Here is a 12,877-nt window from a genome sequence, read left to right as displayed (position 1 = left end):
TGCATCAGAGTATACAAATAACATTTTAAAATATTTAGCACTTTTTTCACTCTTTGGAGATAAGGCTATAGGCTTATGATTTTTGCTGTTTTCAAAGGAAATACATTTTTCACCATAAATATGTTCAGAAACAAATCTAATCATTTATTTCACCAGGGTACATACATTAATAGGATTTCCTATGCATCAGAGTATACAAAGACCATTTAAAAATATTTTGCACTTTTTTCACTCTTTGGAGATAAGGCTATAGGCTTATGTTTTTTGATGGTTTCCACTGAAACACATTTTGTATCATAAATATGTTCAGAAACCGTTATAATGATTTATTTCACCAGGGTACATACGTAAAGAGGATTTCCTATGCATCAGAGTATACAAATAACATTTTAAAATATTTTGCACTTTATTCACTCTTTGGAGATAAGGCTATAGGCTTATGATTTTTGCTGTTTTCAAAGGAAATACATTTTTCACCATAAATATGTTCAGGAACAAATCTAATCATTTATTTCACCAGGGTACATACATTAATAGGATTTCCTATGCATCAGAGTATACAAAGACCATTTTAAAATATTTTGCACTTTTTTCACTCTTTGGAGATAAGGCTATAGGCTTATGTTTTGTGTTGCTGTTTTCCACTGAAACATATTTTTCATCATAAATATGTTCAGAAACAAATCTAATCATTTATTTCACCAGGGTACATACACTAATAGGATGTCCTATGCATCAGAGTATACAAAGACCATTTAAAAATATTTTGCACTTTTTTCACTCTTTGGAGATAAGGCTATAGGCTTATGTTTTTTGATGGTTTCCACTGAAACACATTTTGTATCATAAATATGTTCAGAAACCGTTATAATGATTTATTTCACCAGGGTACATACGTAAAGAGGATTTCCTATGCATCAGAGTATACAAATAACATTTTAAAATATTTTGCACTTTTTTCACTCTTTGGAGATAAGGCTATAGGCTTATGATTTTTGCTGTTTTCAAAGGAAATACATTTTTCACCATAAATATGTTCAGAAACAAATCTAATCATTTATTTCACCAGGGTACATACACTAATAGGATTTCCTATGCATCAGAGTATACAAAGACCATTTTTAAATATTTTGCACTAATAATTGATTTTAACATGGTGGTCACATTACCACTGCCTGGGATTGAACCAGGGTCTCTGAAGTGGTAGGCAAGTGCTCATACCTCTACACTACCAAACAGCCTTAGAAGCCATTACAATTACTTACTTCAGGATGGCAAAAACATAAATAGGATTTCCTATGCATCAGAGTATAAAAATAACATTTTAAAATGTGTTCACTCTTTGGAGATAAGACTATAGGCTTATGTTTCTTGCTGATTTCAAAGGAAATACATTTTTCACCATAAATATGTTCAGAAACAAATCTAATCATTTATTTCACCAGGGTACATACACTAAAAGGTTTTCCTATTCATCAGAGTATACAAAGACCATTTAAAAATATTTTGCACTTTTTTCACTCTTTGGAGATAAGGCTATAGGCTTATGTTTTTTGATGGTTTCCACTGAAACACATTTTGTATCATAAATATGTTCAGAAACCGTTATAATGATTTATTTCACCAGAGTACATACGTAAAGAGGATTTCCTATGCATCAGAGTATACAAATAACATTTTAAAATATTTAGCACTTTTTTCACTCTTTGGAGATAAGGCTATAGGCTTATGATTTTTGCTGTTTTCAAAGGAAATACATTTTTCACCATAAATATGTTCAGAAACAAATCTAATCATTTATTTCACCAGGGTACATACATTAATAGGATTTCCTATGCATCAGAGTATACAAAGACCATTTAAAAATATTTTGCACTTTTTTCACTCTTTGGAGATAAGGCTATAGGCTTATGTTTTTTGATGGTTTCCACTGAAACACATTTTGTATCATAAATATGTTCAGAAACCGTTATAATGATTTATTTCACCAGGGTACATACGTAAAGAGGATTTCCTATGCATCAGAGTATACAAATAACATTTTAAAATATTTTGCACTTTATTCACTCTTTGGAGATAAGGCTATAGGCTTATGATTTTTGCTGTTTTCAAAGGAAATACATTTTTCACCATAAATATGTTCAGGAACAAATCTAATCATTTATTTCACCAGGGTACATACATTAATAGGATTTCCTATGCATCAGAGTATACAAAGACCATTTTAAAATATTTTGCACTTTTTTCACTCTTTGGAGATAAGGCTATAGGCTTATGTTTTGTGTTGCTGTTTTCCACTGAAACATATTTTTCATCATAAATATGTTCAGAAACAAATCTAATCATTTATTTCACCAGGGTACATACACTAATAGGATGTCCTATGCATCAGAGTATACAAAGACCATTTAAAAATATTTTGCACTTTTTTCACTCTTTGGAGATAAGGCTATAGGCTTATGTTTTTTGATGGTTTCCACTGAAACACATTTTGTATCATAAATATGTTCAGAAACCGTTATAATGATTTATTTCACCAGGGTACATACGTAAAGAGGATTTCCTATGCATCAGAGTATACAAATAACATTTTAAAATATTTTGCACTTTTTTCACTCTTTGGAGATAAGGCTATAGGCTTATGATTTTTGCTGTTTTCAAAGGAAATACATTTTTCACCATAAATATGTTCAGAAACAAATCTAATCATTTATTTCACCAGGGTACATACACTAATAGGATTTCCTATGCATCAGAGTATACAAAGAACATTTTTAAATTTTTTGCACTTTTTTCACTCTTTGGAGATAAGGCTATAGGCTTATGTTTTTTGTTGCTGTTTTCAACTGAAATATATTTTTCATCATAAATATGTTCAGAAACAAATCTAATCATTTATATCACCAGGGTACATACATTAATAGGATTTCCTATGCATCAGAGTATACAAAGAACATTTTAAAATATTTTGCACTTTTTTCACTCTTTGGAGATAAGGCTATAGGCTTATGTTTTTTGCTGTTTTCTACTAAAAAACATTTTTCACCGTAAATACGTTCAGAATCCATTCTAACAATTGATTTTAACATGGTGGTCACATTACCACTGCCTGGGATTGAACCTGGATCTCTGAAGTGGTAGGCAAGTGCTCATACCTCTACACTACCAAACAGCCTTAGAAGCCATTACAATTACTTACTTCAAGATGGCAAAAACATAAATAGGATTTCCTATGCATCAGAGTATAAAAATAACATTTTAAAATGTGTTCACTCTTTGGAGATAAGACTATAGGCTTATGTTTCTTGCTGATTTCAAAGGAAATACATTTTTCACCATAAATATGTTCAGGAACAAATCTAATCATTTATTTCACCAAGGTACATACACTAAAAGGATTTCCTATGCATCAGAGTATACAAAGAACATTTTTAAATATTTTGCACTTTTTTCACTCTTTGGAGATAAGGCTATAGGCTTATGTTTCTTGCTGATTTCAAATGAAAGACATTTTTCATCATAAATATGTTCAGAGGCAAATCTAATCATTTATTTTGCCAGGGTGCATGCATAAATAGGATTTCCTACGCACTAGAGTATAAAAATAACATTTTAAATAATTTTGCACTTTTTTCACTCTTTGGAGATAAGCCTATAGCTTATGTTTTTTGCTTTTTTCTACTAAAAAACATTTTTCACCGTAAATACGTTCAGAATCCATTCTAATAATTGATTTTAACATGGTGGTCACATTACCACTGCCTGGGATTGAACCAGGGTCTCTGAAGTGGTAGGCAAGTGCTCATACCTCTACACTACCAAACAGCCTTAGAAGCCATTATAATTACTTCAAGATGGCAAAAACATAAATAGGATTTCCTATGCATCAGAGTATAAAAATAACATTTTAAAATGTGTTCACTCTTTGGAGATAAGACTATAGGCTTATGTTTCTTGCTGATTTCAAAGGAAATACATTTTTCATCATAAATATGTTCAGAAACAAATCTAATCATTTATTTCACCAGGGTACATACACTAATAGGATTTCCTATGCATCAGAGTATACAAAGACCATTTTAAAATATTTTGCACTTTTTTCACTCTTTGGAGATAAGGCTATAGGCTTATGTTTTTTGTTGCTGTTTTCCACTGAAACATATTTTTCATCATAAATATGTTCAGAAACAAATCTAATCATTTATTTCACCAGGGTACATACACTAATAGGATTTCCTATGCATCAGAGTATACAAAGAACATTTTTAAATATTTTGCACTTTTTTCACTCTTTGGAGATAAGGCTATAGGCTTATGTTTTGTGTTGCTGTTTTCCACTGAAACATATTTTTCATCATAAATATGTTCAGAAACAAATCTAATCATTTATTTCAAAAGGGTACATACATTAATAGGATTTCCTATGCATCAGAGTATACAAAGACCATTTTAAAATATTTTGCACTTTTTTCACTCTTTGGAGATAAGGCTATAGGCTTATGTTTTGTGTTGCTGTTTTCCACTGAAACATATTTTTCATCATAAATATGTTCAGAAACAAATCTAATCATTTATTTCACCAGGGTACATACACTAATAGGATGTCCTATGCATCAGAGTATAAAAATAACATTTTAAAATGTGTTCACTCTTTGGAGATAAGGCTATAGGCTTATGTTTTTTGTTGATTTCAAAGGAAATACATTTTTCATCATAAATATGTTCAGAAACAAATCTAATCATTTATTTCACCAGGGTACATACACTAATAGGATTTCCTATGCATCAGAGTATACAAAGAACATTTTTAAATTTTTTGCACTTTTTTCACTCTTTGGAGATAAGGCTATAGGCTTATGTTTTGTGTTGCTGTTTTCCACTGAAACATATTTTTCATCATAAATATGTTCAGAAACAAATCTAATCATTTATTTCACCAGGGTACATACACTAATAGGATTTCCTATGCATCAGAGTATACAAAGAACATTTTTAAATTTTTTGCACTTTTTTCACTCTTTGGAGATAAGGCTATAGGCTTATGTTTTTTGTTGCTGTTTTCAACTGAAACATATTTTTCATCATAAATATGTTCAGAAACAAATCTAATCATTTATATCACCAGGGTACATACATTAATAGGATTTCCTATGCATCAGAGTATACAAAGAACATTTTAAAATATTTTGCACTTTTTTCACTCTTTGGAGATAAGGCTATAGGCTTATGTTTTTTGATGGTTTCCACTGAAACACATTTTGTATCATAAATATGTTCAGAAACCGTTATAATGATTTATTTCACCAGGGTACATACGTAAAGAGGATTTCCTATGCATCAGAGTATACAAATAACATTTTAAAATATTTTGCACTTTTTTCACTCTTTGGAGATAAGGCTATAGGCTTATGATTTTTGCTGTTTTCAAAGGAAATACATTTTTCACCATAAATATGTTCAGAAACAAATCTAATCATTTATTTCACCAGGGTACATACACTAATAGGATTTCCTATGCATCAGAGTATACAAAGAACATTTTTAAATTTTTTGCACTTTTTTCACTCTTTGGAGATAAGGCTATAGACTTATGTTTTTTGTTGCTGTTTTCAACTGAAACATATTTTTCATCATAAATATGTTCAGAAACAAATCTAATCATTTATATCACCAGGGTACATACATTAATAGGATTTCCTATGCATCAGAGTATACAAAGAACATTTTAAAATATTTTGCACTTTTTTCACTCTTTGGAGATAAGGCTATAGGCTTATGTTTTTTGCTGTTTTCTACTAAAAAACATTTTTCACCGTAAATACGTTCAGAATCCATTCTAACAATTGATTTTAACATGGTGGTCACATTACCACTGCCTGGGATTGAACCATGATCTCTGAAGTGGTAGGCAAGTGCTCATACCTCTACACTACCAAACAGCCTTAGAAGCCATTACAATTACTTACTTCAAGATGGCAAAAACATAAATAGGATGTCCTATGCATCAGAGTATACAAAGACCATTTAAAAATATTTTGCACTTTTTTCACTCTTTGGAGATAAGGCTATAGGCTTATGTTTTTTGATGGTTTCCACTGAAACACATTTTGTATCATAAATATGTTCAGAAACCGTTATAATGATTTATTTCACCAGGGTACATACGTAAAGAGGATTTCCTATGCATCAGAGTATACAAATAACATTTTAAAATATTTTGCACTTTTTTCACTCTTTGGAGATAAGGCTATAGGCTTATGATTTTTGCTGTTTTCAAAGGAAATACATTTTTCACCATAAATATGTTCAGAAACAAATCTAATCATTTATTTCACCAGGGTACATACACTAATAGGATTTCCTATGCATCAGAGTATACAAAGAACATTTTTAAATTTTTTGCACTTTTTTCACTCTTTGGAGATAAGGCTATAGGCTTATGTTTTTTGTTGCTGTTTTCAACTGAAACATATTTTTCATCATAAATATGTTCAGAAACAAATCTAATCATTTATATCACCAGGGTACATACATTAATAGGATTTCCTATGCATCAGAGTATACAAAGAACATTTTAAAATATTTTGCACTTTTTTCACTCTTTGGAGATAAGGCTATAGGCTTATGTTTTTTGCTGTTTTCTACTAAAAAACATTTTTCACCGTAAATACGTTCAGAATCCATTCTAACAATTGATTTTAACATGGTGGTCACATTACCACTGCCTGGGATTGAACCTGGATCTCTGAAGTGGTAGGCAAGTGCTCATACCTCTACACTACCAAACAGCCTTAGAAGCCATTACAATTACTTACTTCAAGATGGCAAAAACATAAATAGGATTTCCTATGCATCAGAGTATAAAAATAACATTTTAAAATGTGTTCACTCTTTGGAGATAAGACTATAGGCTTATGTTTCTTGCTGATTTCAAAGGAAATACATTTTTCACCATAAATATGTTCAGGAACAAATCTAATCATTTATTTCACCAAGGTACATACACTAAAAGGATTTCCTATGCATCAGAGTATACAAAGAACATTTTTAAATATTTTGCACTTTTTTCACTCTTTGGAGATAAGGCTATAGGCTTATGTTTCTTGCTGATTTCAAATGAAAGACATTTTTCATCATAAATATGTTCAGAGGCAAATCTAATCATTTATTTTGCCAGGGTGCATGCATAAATAGGATTTCCTACGCACTAGAGTATAAAAATAACATTTTAAATAATTTTGCACTTTTTTCACTCTTTGGAGATAAGCCTATAGGCTTATGTTTTTTGCTTTTTTCTACTAAAAAACATTTTTCACCGTAAATACGTTCAGAATCCATTCTAATAATTGATTTTAACATGGTGGTCACATTACCACTGCCTGGGATTGAACCTGGGTCTCTGAAGTGGTAGGCAAGTGCTCATAGCTCTACACTACCAAACAGCCTTAGAAGCCATTATAATTACTTACTTCAAGATGGCAAAAACATAAATAGGATTTCCTATGCATCAGAGTATAAAAATAACATTTTAAAATGTGTTCACTCTTTGGAGATAAGACTATAGGCTTATGTTTCTTGCTGATTTCAAAGGAAATACATTTTTCATCATAAATATGTTCAGAAACAAATCTAATCATTTATTTCACCAGGGTACATACACTAATAGGATTTCCTATGCATCAGAGTATACAAAGACCATTTTAAAATATTTTGCACTTTTTTCACTCTTTGGAGATAAGGCTATAGGCTTATGTTTTTTGTTGCTGTTTTCCACTGAAACATATTTTTCATCATAAATATGTTCAGAAACAAATCTAATCATTTATTTCACCAGGGTACATACACTAATAGGATTTCCTATGCATCAGAGTATACAAAGAACATTTTTAAATATTTTGCACTTTTTTCACTCTTTGGAGATAAGGCTATAGGCTTATGTTTTTTGTTGCTGTTTTCCACTGAAACATATTTTTCATCATAAATATGTTCAGAAACAAATCTAATCATTTATTTCACCAGGGTACATACATTAATAGGATTTCCTATGCATCAGAGTATACAAAGACCATTTAAAAATATTTTGCACTTTTTTCACTCTTTGGAGATAAGGCTATAGGCTTATGTTTTTTGATGGTTTCCACTGAAACACATTTTGTATCATAAATATGTTCAGAAACCGTTATAATGATTTATTTCACCAGGGTACATATGTAAAGAGGATTTCCTATGCATCAGAGTATACAAAGACCATTTTAAAATATTTTGCACTTTTTTCACTCTTTGGAGATAAGGCTATAGGCTTATGTTTTGTGTTGCTGTTTTCCACTGAAACATATTTTTCATCATAAATATGTTCAGAAACAAATCTAATCATTTATTTCACCAGGGTACATACACTAATAGGATGTCCTATGCATCAGAGTATAAAAATAACATTTTAAAATGTGTTCACTCTTTGGAGATAAGGCTATAGGCTTATGTTTTTTGTTGATTTCAAAGGAAATACATTTTTCATCATAAATATGTTCAGAAACAAATCTAATCATTTATTTCACCAGGGTACATACACTAATAGGATTTCCTATGCATCAGAGTATACAAAGAACATTTTTAAATTTTTTGCACTTTTTTCACTCTTTGGAGATAAGGCTATAGGCTTATGTTTTGTGTTGCTGTTTTCCACTGAAACATATTTTTCATCATAAATATGTTCAGAAACAAATCTAATCATTTATATCACCAGGGTACATACATTAATAGGATTTCCTATGCATCAGAGTATACAAAGAACATTTTTAAATTTTTTGCACTTTTTTCACTCTTTGGAGATAAGGCTATAGGCTTATGTTTTTTGATGGTTTCCACTGAAACACATTTTGTATCATAAATATGTTCAGAAACCGTTATAATGATTTATTTCACCAGGGTACATACGTAAAGAGGATTTCCTATGCATCAGAGTATACAAATAACATTTTAAAATATTTTGCACTTTTTTCACTCTTTGGAGATAAGGCTATAGGCTTATGATTTTTGCTGTTTTCAAAGGAAATACATTTTTCACCATAAATATGTTCAGAAACAAATCTAATCATTTATTTCACCAGGGTACATACACTAATAGGATTTCCTATGCATCAGAGTATACAAAGAACATTTTTAAATATTTTGCACTTTTTTCACTCTTTGGAGATAAGGCTATAGGCTTATGTTTTTTGTTGCTGTTTTCCACTGAAACATATTTTTCATCATAAATATGTTCAGAAACAAATCTAATCATTTATTTCACCAGGGTACATACATTAATAGGATTTCCTATGCATCAGAGTATACAAAGACCATTTAAAAATATTTTGCACTTTTTTCACTCTTTGGAGATAAGGCTATAGGCTTATGTTTTTTGATGGTTTCCACTGAAACACATTTTGTATCATAAATATGTTCAGAAACCGTTATAATGATTTATTTCACCAGGGTACATATGTAAAGAGGATTTCCTATGCATCAGAGTATAAAAATTACATTTTTAAATATTTTGCACTTTTTTCACTCTTTGGAGATAAGGCTATAGGCTTATGTTTCTTGCTGATTTCAAAGGAAATACATTTTTCAACATAAATATGTTCAGAAACAAATCTAATCATTTATTTCGCCAGGGTACATACATAAAGAGGATTTCCTATGCATCAGAGTATAAAAATTACATTTTTAAATATTTTGCACTTTTTTCACTCTTTGGAGATAAGGCTATAGGCTTATGTTTCTTGCTGATTTCAAAGGAAATACATTTTTCAACATAAATATGTTCAGAAACAAATCTAATCATTTATTTCGCCAGGGTACATACATAAAGAGGATTTCCTATGCATCAGAGTATAAAAATTACATTTTTAAATTTGTTGCGCTTTTTTCACTCTTTGGAGATAAGGCTATAGGCTTATGTTTTTTGTTGGTGTTTTCTACTGAAACATATTTTTCATCATAAATATGTTCAGAAACAAATCTAATCATTTATTTCACCAGGGTACATACACTAATAGGATTTCCTATGCATCAGAGTATACAAAGACCATTTTTAAATATTTTGCACTAATAATTGAATTTAACATGGTGGTCACATTACCACTGCCTGGGATTGAACCTGGATCTCTGAAGTGGTAGGCAAGTGCTCATACCTCTACACTACCAAACAGCCTTAGAAGCCATTATAATTACTTACTTCAAGATGGCAAAAACATAAATAGGATTTCCTATGCATCAGAGTATAAAAATAACATTTTAAAATGTGTTCACTCTTTGGAGATAAGACTATAGGCTTATGTTTCTTGCTGATTTCAAAGGAAATACATTTTTCATCATAAATATGTTCAGAAACAAATCTAATCATTTATTTCACCAGGGTACATACACTAATAGGATTTCCTATGCATCAGAGTATACAAAGACCATTTTTAAATATTTTGCACTTTTTTCACTCTTTGGAGATAAGGCTATAGGCTTATGTTTTTTGTTGCTGTTTTCCACTGAAACATATTTTTCATCATAAATATGTTCAGAAACAAATCTAATCATTTATTTCACCAGGGTACATACACTAATAGGATTTCCTATGCATCAGAGTATACAAAGAACATTTTTAAATATTTTGCACTTTTTTCACTCTTTGGAGATAAGGCTATAGGCTTATGTTTTTTGTTGGTGTTTTCCACTGAAACATATTTTTCATCATAAATATGTTCAGAAACAAATCTAATCATTTATTTTACCAGGGTATATACATTCAGAGGATTTCCTATGCATCAGAGTATAAAAATAACATTTTAAAATGTGTTCACTCTTTGGAGATAAGGCTATAGGCTTATGTTTTTTGTTGATTTCAAAGGAAATACATTTTTCATCATAAATATGTTCAGAAGCAAATCTAATCATTTATTTTGCCAGGGTGCATGCATAAATAGGATTTCCTACGCACTAGAGTATAAAAATAACATTTTAAATAATTTTGCACTTTTTTCACTCTTTGGAGATAAGGCTAGGCTTCTGTTTTTTGCTGTTTTCTACTAAAAAACATTTTTCACCGTAAATACGTTCAGAAACCATTCTAATAATTTATTTCACCAGGGTACATACGTTACAAGGATTTCCTATGCATCAGAGTATAAAAAGAACTTTTTTAAAATTTTTGCACTCTTTGGAGTTTAGGTTATAGGCTTATGTTTTTTGCTGATTTCAAAGGAAATACATTTTTCATCATAAATATTTTCAGAAACAAATCTAATCATTTATTTTAATGTGGGTGTCACATTACCACTGCCTGGGATTGAACCCGGGCCTCTGAAGTGGTAGGCAAGTGCTCATACCTCTGCACTACATAACAGCCTTAGAAACCATTATAATTACTTATTTCAAGATCGCAAAAACATAAATAGGATTTCTTAAGCATCAGAGTATAAAAATATCATTTTAAAATTTATTCACTCTTTGGAGATAAGGCTATAGGCTTATGTTTTTTTGTTTTTGCTGTTTTCCACTGAAACACATTTTTCATCATCAATATGTTCAGAAACCATTCTAATAATTTATTTCACCAGAGTACATACATTAATAGGATTTCCTATGCATCAGAGTATAAAAAGAACATTTTAAAATAATTTTGCACTTTTTTCAGTTTTTGGAGATAAGGCTATAGGCTTCTGTCTTTTGCTGTTTTCTACTGAAAAACATTTTTCATCGTAAATACGTTCAGAAACCGTTATAATGATTTATTTCAAGATGGCATATACATAAATAGGATTTCCTATGCATCAGAGTATAAAAATAACATTTAAAAATATTTTTTGCACTCTTTTCATTTTTTGGAGATGAGCCTATAGGCTTATGTCTTTTGCTGTCTAATCTTTTATTTTAATGTATTGGTAACATAAATGGGATTTTCTATCATTTAGAGTCATACAATGACATTTTAAATTTGTTTGCACTTTTATTTAGAGATATGGTCTTTAACAAAAGATAAATATCTTCAGAAATATTTCTAATAATTTATTTTAATGTGGTCTTAACCATAAGTATTCATAAGTATGATGAAATAAGATGTTTTATCTTTTGCACTTTTAAAAAACTGATTCATAATAATATCTAATTATTTAATTCATGATTTTTTTTATCATAAATAGAATTTCCAATCCACCAGAGGCTAACAATGCCATTTAAAAAAATTTCACACCAGGTTCTGTAAACTTTCTGAAGATATTCAAAACAATAACATGCTTTTGTGGAAAAAAGCTAATCATTTTTTTACTTTACATTTACATTGCATTTAATCAGCAAAATCTTTAATCAAAAACGATGTACAATAAGCGCGTACCAAAGGTCATCGGAATAACTACAAAACACTGGTCCAATAAAGTACAATACTTATTATGTTATCTATAGCCCTGAGCACATTAAGTCCAGTTCACACAGGAAGCACAGGCTAGGTCAGAAAGTTATGGTAATTAGAATTAGGAGGCATCACGACGAGTTGACATCAAGTTAACAATACAAGGGCTGAATGGAGATACAAGTATAATATGAAAGTACTACTGGAACAAATCAGAAGAATTCAAGTGATAAGAGCGATTTCGTATTGATTTTCTATCCTAAAATTCTCATTTCCAAACAGTAAAAAAAAGAATTTTGCAAACAAAATTTTTAAATGTCATGTTCTGACTCTGATAGAAAATACTATTTACATTACAACCACAGTGAAAAAACAAATATAAATCTTTCTGAAGTTATTTGTGATGAAAAATGTCAGTGTAAAACTGTCAAAAACACAAAAGACTACAGTGTTAAATACACATCTTTAAAAATCACGTATGTAAAATGAGTCCTTGGT

General features: G+C 30.2%; 1 protein-coding gene across 3 annotated transcripts in view; it reads right to left on the bottom strand.

Annotated features, from left to right (window-relative positions):
- Positions 1–12,877, bottom strand: part of abcc8 (ATP-binding cassette, sub-family C (CFTR/MRP), member 8) — a 98,921-nt gene that overhangs the window by 43,342 nt on the left and 42,702 nt on the right. The window lies entirely within an intron of this gene.

This window comes from Anguilla anguilla, chromosome 16 (genome assembly GCF_013347855.1).
Source record: "Anguilla anguilla isolate fAngAng1 chromosome 16, fAngAng1.pri, whole genome shotgun sequence".
Taxonomy (NCBI): domain Eukaryota; kingdom Metazoa; phylum Chordata; class Actinopteri; order Anguilliformes; family Anguillidae; genus Anguilla; species Anguilla anguilla.
The sequence above is the reverse complement of the archived record's forward strand: the minus strand, read 5'-3'. Positions and strand labels throughout refer to the sequence as shown.